The sequence below is a fragment of the Acinonyx jubatus genome, chromosome B2, assembly GCF_027475565.1.
Source record: "Acinonyx jubatus isolate Ajub_Pintada_27869175 chromosome B2, VMU_Ajub_asm_v1.0, whole genome shotgun sequence".
In the NCBI taxonomy this organism is placed as follows: Eukaryota; Metazoa; Chordata; class Mammalia; order Carnivora; family Felidae; genus Acinonyx; species Acinonyx jubatus.
The window spans coordinates 139,102,443-139,121,922 of record NC_069385.1 but is presented as its reverse complement, the minus strand read 5'-3'; the positions used below and the strand labels follow the sequence as shown (position 1 = coordinate 139,121,922).

Sequence of the window (19,480 nt, the reverse complement as noted above, 5' to 3'; positions counted from 1 at the left end):
ATCTGCCATTTAGAAGTTAAGAGCAGATTTACAAAAAGGACTGTAACATAATAGTTGATTAGAGCAGCTATCTTAGTTTATAGGAAATATTCAGTGAAGCAGCAGGCAAATAGGATTCTCTACATTGTTTCTTTCTTGTATTAGGTTTTGTTTCTCCGGGTTTGGGGTTTTGTTTTTGTTTTTGTTTCTTGAGAGAGAGAGAGTGCACACACGAGTGAGGTAGAGGGCAAGAGAGAGAGGGAGAGAGAATCTTGAGTAGGCTCCACGCTCAGTGAGGATCCCAATGCAGGGCATGATCCCATGACCATGGGATTATGACTTGAGCCAAAATCAAGAGTCAGATGCTCAGCCGACTGAGCCACCCAGGCACCTCTTGTATTAGATTTTTACTGCTGCATAATAAATTAACACACTCATAGTGGCTTCAAACAGTTCCCATGCATTAAGTCCATGGTTTTGGAGCTCAAAAGTCCAGGCAGAGTTCAACGGGGTCCTCTGATTAGTTTTTACCAGACTGAAATCACAGCGTTGCCCAAGCTACATTCTCACGTGGAGCTAAGGATCTTCCTCCAATCTTATGTGTCTAGTGCAGAATTCATGTCTTCCTGCTATGAGATGGAGGTGTCTGTTGCTTGCTGGCTGTTGGTCAGGAGCTGCTGTCAGCAACTAGCCACTGTTCCAGGTCATATAGACCCTGAAGGCAGTTCACAACATGATGTTTGCTTTCTTCCAGGCCAGTGGAAGCACTTTTCTCTGGCTTCTTCCTCTGTGATCAGAGAAAACTCTTACTCTTACTCTGGCTTTTAAAAGAATCATCTGATCATCTCATGACCACCCCAATAATCTCCCTTCTGCAATATAACATCACATCATACTCAAAGGTCCTACCTACACTCAATGGGAGAAGACTATACAAAGGTGAGGGTCATTGCCAATCATCTTAGAATTCTGCCTGCCACATCCCTTCACAATTCCTACACGTTGAGCACAGCAAGGTCTCTAATTACAGTGATTCATGGAGGTAGAGAGTAGGAGGCACCTGTGGTATGTAACACACAATCCCTAGTGCTGACTAGCATAGGATTCCTAGAACAAATAACCTGCCTCTTTCATTTGGAAACCCATTCCTAAGGGAAATCGTCACGTACTTGTTATAAGACAGGTCTCTGTGTGTCTTGCTTTTCTGCACACCTTACAAGCAGAGGCAAATACTGTCCTTTGTTCTAGGCTATCCTTTAAAAAGAGAGTTATAGCACAAATATCCTTGGAATTTAGAGACTGTACCTCCCTCCAGAACAAAGGGCATGTTTGCTTACTAGCCTGTATGATAATATCGCCTTCCAAAGCAAAGGCATACATGCCTACTGCCCATTATAAAAGATTCAGATTCCCTGAGTCAAGATTCCTCCCCTGGAACACAGCTCACTGTTCAGGGGACCTCCATCTGGGTCCATCCACTTCATCCCCATGGAGCATGGGAGCAAAAGGAAACTGACCAGTTTGGTGACTGACTGCAATGAGTAATAAACCGTCATTTATCTCTGACCCAGAAGTCTTGTGTCTTCTGCCAGCATCCACAAAATTATGGCAGGCTAACATATTAGCTTGGGAGGAGAGTAAAATCTTAGACCTTTCATAGTTCTTGACAATATTCAGTATTTTGAAAGAATTTAAGGAATGGAAAGATAAAACTTGTATCCAAAGAAAAAAGCTGACTGCATTTATTTGTAAAGATTTATACACACATATTTTTCCCTTTAGGGGATAAACATCTGGAAGGATGCACTTAAAAATATCTAGATAGAAAACTTGAGTGATTTAGATGGTATGATTTTGAATAAGGATAATGTTATGGATATTACATGAATATTTTCAATACGTGCTCATTTTTCTTTTCTTTGGTGCTACTAATACAGATCATATTTGTATAAAAACTTTAAAACAGATTTTTCTTTAACCCTCCTGTATAATTGGCTTGTACTCCTATAAATACTGTAATTCAAATTATTTCCAGTTTTTTCACAAATGCAGAACACTTATCACAGATCATACTTTTAAGGAAATACAGAACTTGAGGCATGTAAGAAAATATTCCACTATAAGCAGAGTTTACAGATTACTTGAGGTAGATTTTATTTTTTCCATAGGATAAATTTTTTTTCAAATAAAATGAAAGAAATTCTTGTAAAAGTTTTATTCATCACCAAACTTTTCCTCCTACCTCTATTCTTTAGTTCTACTACCAAATATTGAAATAAACACACACACATGCCCCTGTGTTCCTGTATGGAAAAGCAAATTTATTAAGAAGCATAAATGTCTTTTGGAAACTCAGTAAAATATCATCTCACATCTAGACTGATATTGACATGTCTTTAATATTTCTTGAATGCTATTACTCATTGTCTAGCATTATGTTAACATTTTAAACGCTACAAGAAATGTCCTGGTCTCTGGTTTTAAAGGAATCAGTTTCTAGAATTCAGGAGACCACAAGGACATCCCCTGTCCACTCTGCCCCAGATTCTTTCATCTGGCACAATTTGTTAGCCCATTACATTTTTTTTTTAATTTTTCATTTCAGTTATCGATGTAGCATTAAATGTTTGATTGTGTTCACTTTGGGTATGGGATATTGGCCAGTTTGAGAGCCAATTAGTTTCTATTTCAATGGGTCCAAATTAAAATGAGAAACCCCTTACCACAGCAGGCATCCATTCAGCCCTGTGCTCTGCCCCATCACAAACCGAAGATCACTAAGCTTCATTTAAAACTAAATCAGAAGTCAAATGAAAATGTTTCCTGCATACATGAACATTCATGGGTCATAGTTTACAAAGACTTCGTTTTGCAGGGAGGGCAAGGACTGAGTCATAATCTCTTAGATTAGAGCTTTCCATTGTATCCTGTTACTGAGTTTTTCTTTTGGAAACTAGCTGACTCCATCAGACACCAATCATTTTCACAATGGTATCTTTTCTATATCGTGGGGGCCAGGAGAGATGTGTCATTCTTTGCCCTTTTATTCAAGGGGAAATCAGAGTCATGGTACCAAAAAATAAAATAAAACCAGATTTAAAAGGAAGAAGAGAATGGCAAATGGCATGGTATATAAGCCATTCTAAAAGTCTTATGTTTGGAAATTTGTCATATGAATTAGGTTCTGGAATTCAGAAAGCTAGTTTTAATTCAGTTTTGTGAATATAAAATAGCAGGTAGGTAGAGACAGAGACACAGATGGCCAGATTTTCATTCATTATAAAACTTTTCTGAAACTTTGGATAATATAGAAAAATGTAAAGAAAACACTGATATTCTTCAGTACCATAACATTCATAACAATCCCTGTTAATATTTTTGGTGAAATTCCTTCTAACATCCTTTTACTAAGTATGCAAACACATAAATACATGTTAGACACTGGAGTGTTGATTTTTATACGGTTTTGTCTCATTTCCAGAGAGGGGGCCACTGTGTGCCATGCAGAGTGAAGGGGTGGTCAGGCAGCAGAAAACAGGAGTGAAGGGAAAGCCTTGGCCAGAACCTTTGTTGGGGTTTCTACAGGAAAAGTACGCAGAGTGGGGCAAACAGCTTAGAACTAAATTATTCAAATAACTCCCATGAGCTTCGGCACAGAAATGGTCTGTAGCTGCCTGCGGCTTAGTGGTACCTAAGCCTGCATTGATTTAGGGTGAGGGAGATCTTGGCATAGTGTGTGAGAGTTTGAGAAGGATGTGACTGGGGGACACGAGCTTGGGGCTGGTTGGTTAGTACATGGAAGGTGTGTTCCCGACAGAGCTCTTTACTTCATCTCTAAGCATTGGCTCTTAGATTGCCCTGGGGATAGGCAGAATCTCCCCCATCAGAAAGGCCAAAGATACCAGAGCATCAAAAATACCGAAAGTAAGAAAATATAGTTATTTGGTCTAGTGATGAATGGATGCCAAATAAACAAATACAGAATTTAAGAAAACACAGAACAAAAGGCAGTTTCTTCATGACTGCCTAGCAATCCATCACAGAAATACCCTGAAATTTATAGAGTAATTCTGCTATTATTATATGGCTATTTTATACTTGTTTGGTATTTTAAATAATTCCACAATGAACAGAGAAAACAAGAAGATATGAACTCTTTTATTTAAAGGCTATACATATGAATATATGTTATATATGTATATGATATAATCATATATAAGATATGATATCATTAGGTTATCATTATAACATTTGTTGGCTTTTGTCTACATAAGGAAATTGGAAAAGCAAGTTGGATCTGTTTTTACTGATTTCTAGAAATCTCTACAACATATTGACAAGTGAAAGGACACTGCAGAATAACACATGTATAATAAAATACCATTTAAGCACAAATGATCAATCAACCAAAATCCCTTTCTATGCTATATATCCATTTGAACAACAAAAATGTATGGAAAAATATATACCAGACCACTAAAATTGATTTCCAGAGAGAAATGACAGGCTTAAGCAGAAGGCAGACAAGGGAAGACAATTTGCTTCTACATTTTTGTGTTATGTCATTTTATGTGTTACAAGAATGTATTCTTATAATTTTAAAATAGTCAATAAAGACTTTTTTAAAAGAAAAATATTTTGTGTTCATTTCTTATTTTTCCTTTCAATAAATTCCTAGAAAGTATTTACTAAGTAAATAAAAAAAGTATAAATATAGTAAGGAGATACATATAGATATTCAATCTATGTATCTATATCTATATATAATACAGTCCTATGTGTTACCACAAGCGATTTACAAAAAAAGTGTCTATTTCTTCATAATTTTGCCAACACTGGACATTAATATTTTCACATTCTAAAAAGAAATTATAAACATTTATATTTGTTTTGATTTGACCTGTTTGTAAAACTGATCTCTTTAACCATGTGTTATTCTTATGAGTATAAAATGATGAAATGATTATTTTATTTTTAAAAGAAAGTTATTGGGTCATCTGGGTGGCTCAGTTGGTTAAGTGTCCTACCTAATCTTGATTTCAGCTCAGGTCATGATCTCACAGTTCATGTGCTGTCCACGTAGAGCCTGCTTAGGATTCTTTCTCCCTCTCTCTGCCCTTCCCACACACGTGCACACTTCCTCTCTCTCTCTCTCAAAATAAATAAATAAACATTTAAAAAATAAAGTCCTTAAAAAGTAAAACATAAATAAAAGGGAGTTGTTTTTTATCCATGGACTGAATGGATAAAGCAAAACTGATACACACACACACACACACACACACACACACACACACAATGTAATACCACTCGGTGATCAAAAAGAATGAAAATCTTGCCATTTGCAACAACCTGGATAGAGCTGCAGCATATTATGCTAAGTGAAGTAAGTCAGAGAAAGACCAATACCATATGATTTTACCAATACGCGTAATTTAAGAAACCAAACAGATGAACACAGAGGAAAGAAAAAATAAAAGGGAGAGAAACCATAGGAGACTCTTAACAAACTGAGGGTTGCTGGGGGGTGGGAAGGGGATGGGCTAAATGCGTGATGGGCATTGAGGAGGACACTTGGGATGATCACAGGCTGTTATACATAAGTGAGGAATCACTAAATTCTACTCCTGGAACAAAAAAGGAGAAAAAAAGGGAAAAAGTAAATAAAGGGAAGTTGTTTTTATTGATTTGTATATGATCTTTGTATATTAATAATACAATGATATATACGATGATATCAATCATTTGCTATACCGTGCAAGTACATTTCCCTTTTTCTCATTTAAATTTCATCCTACTCTTGATGCTTTCATATGCAAAACGTAGGGAACATTCCTGGTGCTCAGAACCTGGTTTGTGCTTTCCTTTACTATACACAGACTCATTCCTAAAGGTGACTTTCAATGCTCACTATTTATAGCTGCAATAACTATGGAAAAAGCATCTTCATTCTGAGGTCTGGTCAAAGAAATTCTTCTGATTTTCTTCACATTTTACTCCGTTTATTAAAATTATCTGTCATTTGGTAAACTTTGGTTGTAGCTACCTTTTGTAGCTGTTTTTATATGTTTGCTATCCTTGGGAATATGATTTTTGGGAAGTTTATAAGAAGGTTACTAACCTGTGTTTTTAACCAGGCCCCATATCTGAGCTACCTTTTAACTTGATTAGTACTTTTTGTTTTCTGGAAACTCCTAGCTCTCCTGTCTTTAATTGTGAGAAAATTCTGTATTTTCCTTTCCCCTGAATATTCTGATCCTCATGGTTTTCTGCCGCAGTGCATGAGTGAGAACTTCCAGAACACTGCAAAATAATAATGATAAGAGCAGGCATCTCTGCCTCAGTTACTGGACTCTGGAAGATTATCATTACTATGTATCACCTGGACTTCTAGTTTAAAATGGATGTCCTTTTAATGGGCAAGGTACCTAGTTTGCTAAGATTTTTTTAAAAATAAGGAATGTAAGGGGCGCCAAGGTGGCTCAGTCGGTTAAGCACCCAACTTTGGTTCAGGTCATGATCTCCCAGCTGCTGAGTTTGAGCCCCGCGTGGGGCTCCATGCTGACAGCTCAGAGCCTGGAGCCTGCTTGGGACTCTGTGTCTCCCTCTCTCTCTGCACCCCCCCCACCCCGCATTCTGCCCCACCCTCCATCCCTCCCCCCCCTACTTCTCTCTCTCTCAAAAATAAAAATAAGGAATGCATACTGGTGTTAGTCCTTTCAGAACCTATTGAAATGCTCATTAAGCTTTTTGTTTCCCCTTTTCAATCAACTAACTGCATATATTAATAGTTTAAAAATGCCAAGTCATTCTCACATCCTTTAAATACAACTAATATCAATTTTAGTGCATATAAGTAGAGTTATGCCTAATTTATTTTTGTTTTTTCCCAATATATCTTTTTCCATTTGTTTCTATTTGCAACATACCAGATTATTTGGTTTTAGGTACTTCTTATAAACGGGCTCAGTTTAAAATCCAGCATCTTCATTTAACAAAAGCATAATGCCATTCCTGGGGCATTTACTATTACTGGTTTAAAATCTCAGCATCTTCATTTAACAAATGCATACTGCCATTCCTGGGGCATTTAGTATTACTGGTGACATCATGGTTTATACTTATGTTTAATTTTTAAAAGTTTTTCTTTTCTTCTGATGTCAGCTGTCTTGGTATATTATTTCTTAATTTTGTTGTGTTCTTTTTTTTCCCCTGATCACCCAATCTCTCTTAATTTTCCTAGTGGTTAATTTAGGATGGTAAAATCATATCTAAAACTCTGTTCTTGAGTGATCAAGAAGGAAACTGTCTTTTGCCAACCTACTAGAAAGATAAGAAGTTCAGCATACATTTACTCCCAGCCAACAATGACTTCCATAGCACAGATGGTGGATTTTTGCTCATGATGTATTACTTCTTTATATGAAGTATCTTCTCTTTCAAGAAGTATTTCTGACATAATTATTTTACTAATTCTCTAATTCTAATTATTTTACTAGTACTTGGATGTGGGGTATGAGCGCCTTTATTTATACTCTTGTTCCCGGCCCTTGAGACATGTACATTTGGGCCCATTCACCATTCATTGGAATCGTCTGAAAACTTGTAAGAATTTTTTTCCTTTATGTTTAAAAAATATTAGACGGATGAGGTCTTAGCCTTTGTGTGTGTGTGTGTGTGTGTGTGTGTGTGTGTGTGTGTGTGTGTGTGTGTGTGTATAATCTATCAATGGGCCCATCAATTGCCAGATACAAAGTTTTCTTCACTTTGACAAAGTTACCTTCTATTATTTTCCAGCTCAGCAGCTCTTGGGGATTGCTGTTATACCCAAATTAAAAATCTTCATCTTGTGTTGGCCCAACTCATTTTCATATATTTATCCTTCTCCTTTGACTATCAGGTAAATATCTCAGACTTTTCATCCTACTTCCTTAATTCAATGCGTTATGCAGTGTATAATCTATTTGCCACTTGCATTTCCACTTTTGAAATAGCAATCACGCTTTACAGTTTTAAATATGATATCCTAATCTCACATTTTCCCTCCTTTATGTCTGTGTTCTAAATTTAAGTAGATATCACTCCTGTTTGAAAACATAAAATGTTCTAAAGTCTCCAGTTTCTGGTGGTAGATCTATTTCAGCAAGAGGCATTCCTGTGATTTATTTTTTTATTTTTTTTAGGGCAGACCATCCCCCACCCACCTTTTTTTTTTTTTTTTTTTTTTAACAGCAATTTCTCTTTTGCGGCTTTCTGCCTTGGTTCATTAAAGAAAAAGCCAGCTCATGACCTGGTGCCCATGGCACCATTCACCGGCGTACCCATGTTTTGAGAAAGGGTTAGCAAGTTGGTTTTCTGTGTGCCTGTGACAGGTCTGTCTTCACACCTTCGCACTGCAGGACTTTGATTACATTGTCCCTCATCTGACATGCCTGCAGAAGCCCAGTGATCTCACAGGAAGAATGAGAATTCTCTAAATTACTGAAATATGCATTCAACTCTTTCTAGTTTTCATGTTGAGGTAGAAATTTTTACCCCCTTTTATACTTTTTTTTTTTGGTCAATTCTACTAAAAACTGAAGACAGGAATTTGATTGCTAGCATGATCTTACTAGAACATTTTTTTTTAGTCCACAGATCATTTTATTTTTGTGTATGGGAAATGCCACCAGGAATACATGCAACTATAATGAAAATAATTTGCTTCATTCAATTTCCAAATACTTCCCTTGAGGAGGTAACAATCTCATAGCAAAACTTGCAGTATGATTTGCCAAAAAAGTTTAAGAAACTGCACAGTTGACCCCCGAATGATAGAAGTTTAGGAGCATTGATTCCCCACCACCACCACCTGCAGTCAGAAATCTACATAGGGCTTTTGATTCCCCAGGAACTTAACTTCTAGTAGCCTACTATTGACCAGAAACCTTACTGATAACACAGTTCTGTGAACACATATTTTGTATGTTATATACATGCATTATATGTATTATATATAGTATTCCTACAATAAAGCTAGAGGGAAAAAAATTAAGAAAATCACACAGAAAATATATTTACAGTACCAGACTCTGAAAATCTGCACATGTGTGGACCGCACAGTTCAGAACCTGTGTTGTTCAAGGGTCAACTGTAGTTCACCTCTGCAGAGTTAAACTCTTCATACATGATGTAAAAATTACTGATGGGATTTAATGAATTAAATTAGTATCCTTTTAATTTTCAGAGTGCTTTTACATCTTTTATCACACTGATTTTCACAACAGCATGACATCAGCTGGCAGATAGGATACATAATAAGAAGCACATTTTCAGATCAGAAGCCTGTGACCCAGAGATAACTTACGTAAGATTTCTACTGTCACATAGTGGCAAAGCCAGGACAGAAATGAGTCACGTAATCAAATGTGGTAAGACCCAGAGTATTTACTCAATTTCTAATGATTTTAAATAGCATAAATAAACTCCTCTTACCCCAAACTGTTGCAGCCACTCATTCAACCCATTCCTGTATCAGACCCTGTATAAAGGTTTGATTCTTGATAGGTTGGCCCTACAAGATAAGGTTTACACAAGACAGAGCATTTGAAAGGAAATACAACATGGTGTTTCTATTTTTGAGTGGAAGAGAAAATTGACCTTCTTTTAGAGGACATTTGGGTTTTGGCTGCCCAGCTCCCAAACTCATTATGGCAGATTAAAGATGGCAGCAGACTCCTTAATTCTCTTCCCATAAAAAAGTGAGGCCCATGTCCCTTCTCTTTCAATCTGGGTAGTCTCTGTGCTTTGACTAACAGAAACAACAGAAGCGACTCTCCCAAAACCTTAAGAAAGTGGTAGCTTCTACTTCCTGTCTTTTGGACCACTCATTCTAGGGACCCATGTAAGTATAAATGGCCTGAAACCACCAGGCTTTAGAAGCCACATGTAGACACACTGATCAACAGTCCCAACTAAACCCAGCTGTCCAGCCATTTCCACCTGGGCACTGAATGAGAGATTCTTCAGACCAGACCAGGCACCTGCCCACTGTACACAGATTACATTCAAAATATTAAAAGTCTGACAAAAACCAAGTGCTGGAAAAGATATGAACAAGTTGCTCCTTTAAACACTTGTGGTGGCAAAGAAAATGGTTATTCTCACTTTAGAGAGGATTTGGACAATATCTAGTACAAAGTAAGATGCATTTACCCTAACACCCGACAATTCACTCCTTGTATATACCTTATAAAAATTCTTTACATGTATATAAAAAAATGTAGAAATATATTAATAGCAACAAAATAGAAATTATTCAAATACCAATCAGGAGAAAATGCATAAATTGTGAGTCATTAATATAACATTATTATTCAACAGCGTAAATGAAAGAAAGAGACCTATACAATAGAACACAGATGATTATCATAAAAACAACACTGAATTAGAAAGCAAGTTGCAGAGAAACATACAGAGTATGGTGCCCCACATAAACTTTCTTAAAAAGCAAAAGTGGACAATATATACATATGAATACAGTAAATCTATATTGGAGCAAGGAAAAATAAATAGCAAATTTCAGATAGTTATTACATAATGGAGCAGGACAAGTGATTTTTTTTCCTATTAATGATCTATTAATGTGGTATATGATGTTAATGAGTTTCCTAATACTAAGTGATATAGGCATGCCATTATTTTCTTAAATAGTATTATCGTCTTAATGTAGTATTAGATTATGTTTGCTAACATTTAGTTTTTCCATTATTCGTTAGTGATTTTGGCTTATAAATGTTTTTATACGTGTGTGTGTACTATATTAGATTTAGATACCAATGCTTTACAAGAAGAATTTTGAAGTTTTTCATCAATTTTTATGACTGGAACAAATATAGCATTGAGACTATGTGAGTTTGGTGAAATTCTACTCAAAACTATCTTAGTATTGTTATTTTATGTGAGGTCATCTCTTGATAACTTTATTTCTTGTAAGAAATTTGTCTTTCTAAACTGTCTTCTGAGTCTAATTTTGGTAAATTGTGTTAATTATCCATCTATTTTATTATAAAAGTATGAAAAACAGTGTCAGTACTTTTTAAAATTTTCTTCTATTTCAATGTTTATTTTCCCCCTTACCACCACTTTATCTGTATACATATGTAGTCTTTCTCACATTTCCCCTTGATTGAGTGAACTGACTGTTAAATTTTTTTTTGAAAAACATAATGTTGATAAATTATTTAGAACTTAGATCTACTGTTTTTCTATACGTCATTAATTTTGGCTTTTATCTTTGTTAGTTCCTCTTTTTTTTTTTTTTTTTTTTTTTACTTTTTATTTTATTTACTATGTTGGTTTTTTCCTAACTTTTTCAGCTGGGAATTTCATTCATTTATTTTCACTACTTCACTTTTACTGATAAAAGTGTTTAGCTCTATGAAGCTAACTGCTTCCCGTAACTGCTTTAAATGCATCCCATAAATTTTAATATATAATATTCTAATGATCATTACTTCTTACAGATTCCATAATTTCTGTTTGTATTTTTCATTTCACCCAAGAGGTTTTGTGGAAGGTTTTACACTTTTCAGGTTTAAACTTGGTCCGTCTGTCTCCTCTTCTCTTTTATGTTCCTAGCTGGAGTGGGAGGGGGAAGAATCGGGGCACTGCTCACCGTCCAAAAAGGCTTGTGGGAGGGGCTTCAATCGATCATTCTGCTGACAGTTGGTGCACAGCAGACCTCCCTTTATCTGTGGGCAATGTGTTCTAAGACCTCGGTGGATGTGCCGGAAAACAAGAGTACCAAACTCTGTATGTACTGGTTTGTTTGTTTTTTTAAATATATATACATACCTATGATAAAGTTTAATTTATAAATTAGACACAGCCAGAGATTAACAATAATAAAAAGAAAAATTATAACCATATTCTGTAATCAAAGTTATACGAACATTGTCCATCTCTTCCTCTCAGAACACCTTATTGTACTGTACTCACCCTTCTTCTGATGATGTGAGATGACGAAATGCCAATGTGATGAGACGCAGCGCAGCGAATGATGTAGGTGTTGTGACATAGCCGACCATCAATATTGACCTTCTGACCACATCTCACAGGGAAGATCATCTGCATCCCAACTGCCACTGACCAGAGACAATTGAAACCTAAGAAAGCAAAACCACAGATAAGGGGGATGTCTGTATATTTCTCTACTTAAAAGTGATTTAAAGTTGGCAGTGTCATTTTTCTCCTGGTCAGGTTGATATTATGGGTTATGTGCACTGTCTTTGTTTCTCTTGTTGATCTGCACAGGTTTTCGGAGACATTCAGATTTAGTGGCAGCCGTTTTCCTAGGCTGCCTGGAAGTCTCCACCACTGCTTTCATTCCTTTGATCCAAAATTTTCATGTTTAACATTTAATTGATCTGAATATCTTTTAAGTTTCTGGTTTCTTTTTCCGTTCCCTGGATACAAAATGTAATGCCCAAACTTACATCTAGAAATTCATTAATTGTCTAGTCCAGCCTAAAACTACTACAGGTATCATTTCTACAACTGGTCCAGAAAAGGGTCGGGGGTGGATAGCTATAAAAACTCTGGTTTCTTATTTTCAAATTTTCAAGACAACAAATGCAATAGAGAGAGAGAACTATATATTTTGGCTTTTTGTTTTAGAGTTGTTTTTGTTTTTGTTTTTCTAGAGAGAGGGAGGGAGGGAGAGAGAGAGAATCTCAAGCAGGCTCCATGTTGAGACTGATCCCATGATCCTGGGATCGTGACTTGAGCTGAAATCAAGAGTCAGGTGCTCAACTGACTGAGACACTCAGGAGTCCCTTTGGAGGTGTCCTTGAGTGAAAAATACAGTCCTAGGAATTTCTGCCCATTGCTCTCATCTCAACCTGCAGCATGAATACCCAAGCATACTTGTGTGCTCCAGAGAACACAGGATGGCCCAGAATAAATGCTCTTCCCTGAAGATATGAAGGGAAGAAAGAAAAACCATTATTTTGCATGATGTCAACACAACTTGTATTATGAAGTAGAATGCAATATTTGGATAATATTTTTAAATGAAATGTGAGTTCTCCAAGAAATTTGACAAGTGTCATTAAGGACACTTTAGTGGAAAATATGAGAAGCACTTCTCATCCAGAGTAACAGAAATAAATCATTTCTCTTGTACAGAGAGATCGTACATATGGCCTCCAGTGTTTTCATGTCCCTGTGAATTTACTCCTCAGAATCAGCATTCTTATTTTCCTCAGTTTTTCTCTATATGACATAGTTTTCACAAGCTCAACTATCCCAGTCTATTTACTTTCTATCTGCACTAAAATAAAATTTCTAGAACAGTTACAACACTCCAGGTATCACCAGATATTCTCACATGACCTGAACTTTATGTATTCTTTTATACCTGCAGTCTAATATTTAGTTAGGATTGTTTTTTAATTCTTGAATACTATGTTTGTATTTGGAACTCCTAGGTAGTTCTGATATGCATTGCTCTGTGTGTAAATATGTATGTAAGTGTATCTACATGTTTTATATAGGCATTCCATATACACCTAAAAAATTTTTACACAATTTCTAATTAGCTATAATATTACATATCATATTTGCCCACTTATATTTTATTTTGTCAATTTCAGTTACTTTTTCCAACTATTGAGTTAATTTTGAATCTTGAATCTTAAAAGCCAAGAGTATAGATAGGTATGGAGATAAGGGTGGTTAGGGGAAAATGTACTTGCATTTTTTTGAGTATAAGGCCTAAGGCTACCCAAGATACTTATCAAAAAAAAATTATTTCTTTAAACCAGCATATGGATTGCCCCTACAATGCAAATAGGTTTCCCATAGGTTAGAAAAATTTGTTTAATCCCCTGACTTAAAAATATGGTGAACAGAACACGCCTGGATATAAGCCCAGGGGCATTCAACAAAAGACCCCCCCCCCCCTCCAGACATCAATCTCTACGCAAAAGTATGTATTCAGTTGCTGAGTTGTAAAAATCATCTCATTTTATTACTCTCCATCTCATGTTTCTCCATCTGGTCCACAAAAATATTCTAAAATGCTTTGTTGAGGGGCACCCAGGTGGCTCAGTCTGTTAAGCACCCAGTTCCTGGTTTCAGCTCAGGTCATGGATCTCACACTTTGTGATTTCAAGCCCCGCACAGGGCTCTGCGCTGACAGCACAGAGCCGGCTTGGGATTCTGTCTCCCTCTCTCTCTGCTCCTCCCCTGCTTGTTTGTCTGTCTCTCTCAAAAATGAATAAATACACATTAAAAAAAAATACTTTGCTGACATAGTGGGGTTTTTTCAATTTGGTGGATTTCAGCGGATGCTCATTAACTAAGACATGACTTCTCCACACTACTTCCTTCTAGAGAAAGGAAGGAAGGAAGAAATGAGAGAGAGACAGGGAGAGGGAGGGAGAGTGGGAAAGAGAGAAGGGAGGGAAGGAGGAGGGTGGGAGGATGGAAGGGAGGGAGGACGGAAGGAAGATAGAGGTTAAGGAGGGAATAAGGGAGGAAGGGAGAGAGAGAAGGAAAGAAGGAAGGGGAGAGAAGGGAGTGAGGGAGGAAGGAAGGAGAGAGAGACAAAGTTGGGAAGGACAAAAGGAGGAAGGTGAGACAGGCAGACAGAAAGAAGGGAGGGAGGGAAGGAGGGAGGGAAGGAAGCTTCAGCATAAATAAGTGAATGGTTTGAAGCTGGAATCTCAGAATAAAGTAATTGGTTTTAAATGGGCACCAGAAAGAATAGGAAAATTTCTTCCTAGTCAACAACTGTGAAAGATTTGGTTAAAAGAAAACCAACAATAGCTTTCTTCTTCTTAAGAAATGATAGTGCTTGGAAAAAAGGGCTTCATTGAATAATGTTAAAGGCAAATATATCACTGAGAAAATTTTAAAAATTTGGTAAAGAATTAAAATACTAAGAGCACCACGAATCTAGTTATGTTATATACAAAGTCATCATAAAAAAATTTCTCCTGCAGGGCACCTGGGGGGCTCAGTCAGTTAAGCATCTGACTTCAGCTCAGGTCATGATCTCGCAGTCCATGAGTTCAAGCCCCACATCAGGCTCCATGCTAACAGCTCAGAGCCTGGAGCCTGCTTCAGATTCTGTGTTTTCCACGCTCTCTCTGCCCCTCCCCCGCTCACACTCTGTCTCTGAGAAATGAATAAATCTTAAAAACAAAAGAAAAAATTTCTCCTGCCACCAAAACCGGAAAGAAGGCAGGAAGGAGAAACAAAGTACCAAAGAACAGATGGTAGAAATAACAAAATGATAGACTTAAACTCAACAATATTTGCATTATATATAAATGGACTAAACATTCCAAGTAAAGACAGAGATTGCCAGATTGAATTATAAAAAAATGACCCAACTACATTCTCTTTACAAAAGCCACATTATTAAATATATCACAGATATGAAACACAAGGGCTGACAGTTAAAGAACAGAAAGGGCGATAAGCATGCAACCAATAATCATAAAGTGTGGCTATATCACTGTCAGGCCAAGGAGACCTCAAGAACATGAAATATTATCCAAAGTCAAAGTCAAGAGGACATAATAATCCAAGGTATGAATGCACCTACCACCATAACTTCAAAATACCGCTGACCAGATGCTCAGAAGCCAGCATTCTGACACTGAATTTTCTGTTAGGGGATACAGAATACCCACTGTAGGAGTTTATCTCTCCAGCAAATTTTATTCGTCTTAACATATATCTTAACACAAAATATCCCTGGGAAGGTACCTCATCCATACTTAATAGTAATGATAATAATGACAGCAACAGTAATAACTGCCATTAGTGTTTATGTGCTCCCTATCTTCCAGGTAAAATGCTAAGAAGCTTACCTACTTTGACCATGCAGATGTTATTTTTTGTCCCCATTTCAAAGATGAGGAAAGTAAAGATTATAAAGAGGTGAAAGGCTTTTTCAGCATCAGATTACTAGCACATGGCGAGGCTACAATTTGAAGTTCTTCACTGCTCCCACTGACACCTTCAAATGAACTCTTCTAATGAGCCAACAAGTTTTTCTCTTTCTAATAACTACTTAAATGATTCAGACAATTGATTTTAGATAGAGAAGAAAGTTACGAATGGGAACTTTGGAAGGGAGCAGGCCAGATGAAGAGAATATTGGGGGTATGAGAGAAGTCCACAAACTTGAGGGAATAAGAAGAATTGAATCATACTATTAGCACAAAGATGGGTAGGAATCACCCCACATTTGGACAGCAGCCAGTTATTGGCATGGTAGGAGCATCTTGTTGCCTGAGACTTTCCTTAAGATATGTATATCATTTTATGACAAAGGAAGGAAGGGGGAAAGGAAGGAAAGGGGGAGAGAGAGAGAGAGAGAGAGAGAGAGAGAGAGAGAGGAGGGAGGGAGGGAGGGAGGGAGGGAGGGAGGAAGGAAGGGAGGGAGGGAGGGAGGGAGGGAGGGAGGGAGGAAGGAAGGAAGGAAGGAAGGAAGGAAGGAAGGAAGGAAGAAAGAAAGAAAACTCTCCTTAACACTGACTTGTGGAGAGAATTATGGTTAGTTGAGTGTATGGACTGCATTTACCACCACTTTCCCCCAAACTTCACTGAAATGACAAAAGTAAGATTTTTCAAACCCACCTGGATAAGAACTGGAAGGGGACAACAGAAAACTAGAAACGTGAACTAATTTTGTGAGGGTGGAAAGAGAATACATGAGTGATGTTAACTCAAATCAGAGCAAAGGAAACACAAACCAGTGGTCCCCCAGAGGGTACTACCAATGAAAAGCATATTGGTTCATCCCTGAAGAACCTTTGAAAGGTTCAGGAATTGGAAAATAAGGTATTACACAACATGAAGGCCAAGTTTGGAGGTGGGAAAGGGAAACGGACTTAAAATATGCATCAGAAGCCATTAAAGTCTCAGTTTCTCTCTTCTGCCTTCCCCTTCAAGGTAACTACCCATTTCCTATTGTCATAGGAGAATAAGGGTCTCTTTCCTAATGAAACTGAAACAGAAACGTTCCACCTTGAAGACATCAGGCATGGCTGAAAGCAAGGATAAGGTGCTAGATGGAGGGAAAAAAAAAGATGAAATCTGTTTACTGAAAGGTGACATAAGCCTTACCATGTCTTCCTCATCCCGTTGCCAGAATGCCTACAGACTGGATCCTAACCCCTCGCGCATTGTGGTTGACAGTCTTCCAAGATGCTTGCACATAATCCCTGTCTGCTGGCATTCACACCCGTAGGTAATAGCCTTCCCCTGTACGTGGGCTGGACCTAGTGACTCACTTCTAACAAATAAAATATGGAAAAAGTGACGGAAAGATTAGGTAATTGAAGACTGTCTCATCTCCTGACATTCTCCCTCTTGGCTTCTTGGCCTGGTTACTACTTTCATGAAGTAACTCATCATTGGAGAGGAGCTGGAGACACTCAAGTAGCAAAAAACAAGGCAGCTAACATACAGAAAGAAACGGAGGTACTCCGTCCAACAGGCCGCAAACTGCATCCTGCCAACAACCCTATAACTGGGCCTGGAATCAGATCCTTCCACAGTCGAGTCTCGAAATGACCAGAGTTCTACCTGCACCCACTACGCCCCCACCCCCTTGAAACAGAGACCAGCAAGTCACGCCCAGACCCTTTACATGAAGAAACTGTACGATAATAAATGCTGTTTCAAGCCACTACGTTTGGGGATCATTTGTATGCAGAAATGGGTAACTAATAACGGCATTCTGGAACATCCTAACCCTAACATCAAAGATCAAACACTTGAGTGAGCAAGATCAAAGACCTGCGGAAATGGACAGCCGCTGCGCTCTCAACAAAGACAACAAAAGCCGGACCACCCTGCAGTAAAGTCCACAAGCCAGTAACTTCTGCACAGCAATACAGATCTACCAAATAACTCTTCCGTGGGAACAGGCAGCCAAGGATGGCCAGAAGCTGCGAGCTCCAACCTGGAAGGCAGTAAACCAAATTCACAAAAGGAACTTTAAGGAAATAGAAGCAATCCACCAAAAAACAGGCAGCAAGTTAAGCTACAAATGGATTAAAATTATAATCCTCAGAAAGATAGATACCACGTCTAGGAAACAGAATTCTAGAAGACAACAAGAAGAAGGGAGAGAAGAGAAGAAGGAAGACAGTGAAGTGGTAAGGGAAGGACACAAAAATGGTTCTTGGAAAATAAAAATAACTGCTGAAATGCAAAATTCAATAGAATTGAAAATATAATTGAGGAAAAATCTCAAACTATAAAATGGAAGACAGAAAAAAGGCCGAATGGGTATAAAAGATTAAAAAAAACCCAACAATCCAGGAAGTTTAGTATCTGAGTAATAGGAGTACCAAACAGAGATACAAAAGGAGGGATTCATAAAAAATAAAAATAAAAAAGTAAACTTTCCCAGACAAGAAAACATGCTCAGAAAGCTCAGAAAAATGATAATAAACCACAGTAAGATACATAGTCATGCCCACGGAAAGTTCAGAAAAATGGTAATAAACCACAGTAAGAAACATAGTCATGAAATTTCAGAACACCAGAGATGTAACAAAGAACCTGACAGTTTCCCGAGAGAATAGATATAGATCATTTGCAAACAATTGGGAACAAGAACAGCATTGGATTTTTCAAAAACACCACCAGAAGTCAAAGGCAAGAGAATGATGACTTCAAAAGTTTGTGGGAAACTAATTCTTTTTTTTTTTTTAATGTTTATTTATTTTGAGGGAGAGAGAGACAGAGTGCAAGCAGGGGAGGGGCAGAGAGAGAGGGAGACACAGAATCTGAAGCAGGCTCCAGGCTCTGAGCTGTCAGCACATGTGGGAAACTTAATTCTTAACCAAAAGTCGATTCCTAGCCAACTGACCATGAGAGCAGATTAGAAACTGATGGGCAAGGTCTAAAAAAGATGTATACAAAGTACCTTTATAAAGGAAGCTATTGAAAGTGGCGTTGCAAGCAAAAGAGACAAAAAGCTGAAAGGGACCCATAAATACAGAGGGGCGGGGGTGGGGATGGGCAAAATGGATAAAGGAGAGTAGGAGACACAGGCTTCCAGTTATGGAATGAATAAGCCACAGGAATAAAAGGCACAGCACAGGGAATGTAGTCAGGGACACTGTAACAGCCGTGCATGCTGACACAGGGTAGATACCCTCGTGGTGAACACAGCATAACACGAGCTGTTGAATCACTGTGTTGTACACCTGAAACTAATGTAACATTGTGTGTCAACCATACTTCAGTAGAAAAACTTTCTTAAAGCGGTGCACGGACACATGAAGGAATAAATCCATAGAGAGAAAGCGATCTAGGTACGAGAAAGAAACTCAATATGGGAAAAACGAGAAGATAATCTCCCGGAGGAAAACAAACAAAGTGCCAAGACAATAACTGTATGGCAAGTCTGGAAGGAATTCTGCCTGGGCTAGAAAAGTGAATTCAGGGCTCCCAAAGAGGAAAAACACTCTCTAATGGTTCACCTGAT

At 37.7% G+C, this 19,480-nt stretch overlaps 1 long non-coding RNA gene across 2 annotated transcripts in view; it reads right to left on the bottom strand.

The window, feature by feature from the left end:
- LOC128315703 (uncharacterized) overlaps positions 1-19,480 on the bottom strand; it is a 446,648-nt gene that overhangs the window by 305,239 nt on the left and 121,929 nt on the right. For both annotated transcript variants that reach the window (XR_008298761.1, XR_008298760.1), the window contains one exon: positions 11,959-12,125. This is a non-coding gene — a long non-coding RNA (uncharacterized LOC128315703). The remainder of the gene's footprint in view (positions 1-11,958; positions 12,126-19,480) is intronic.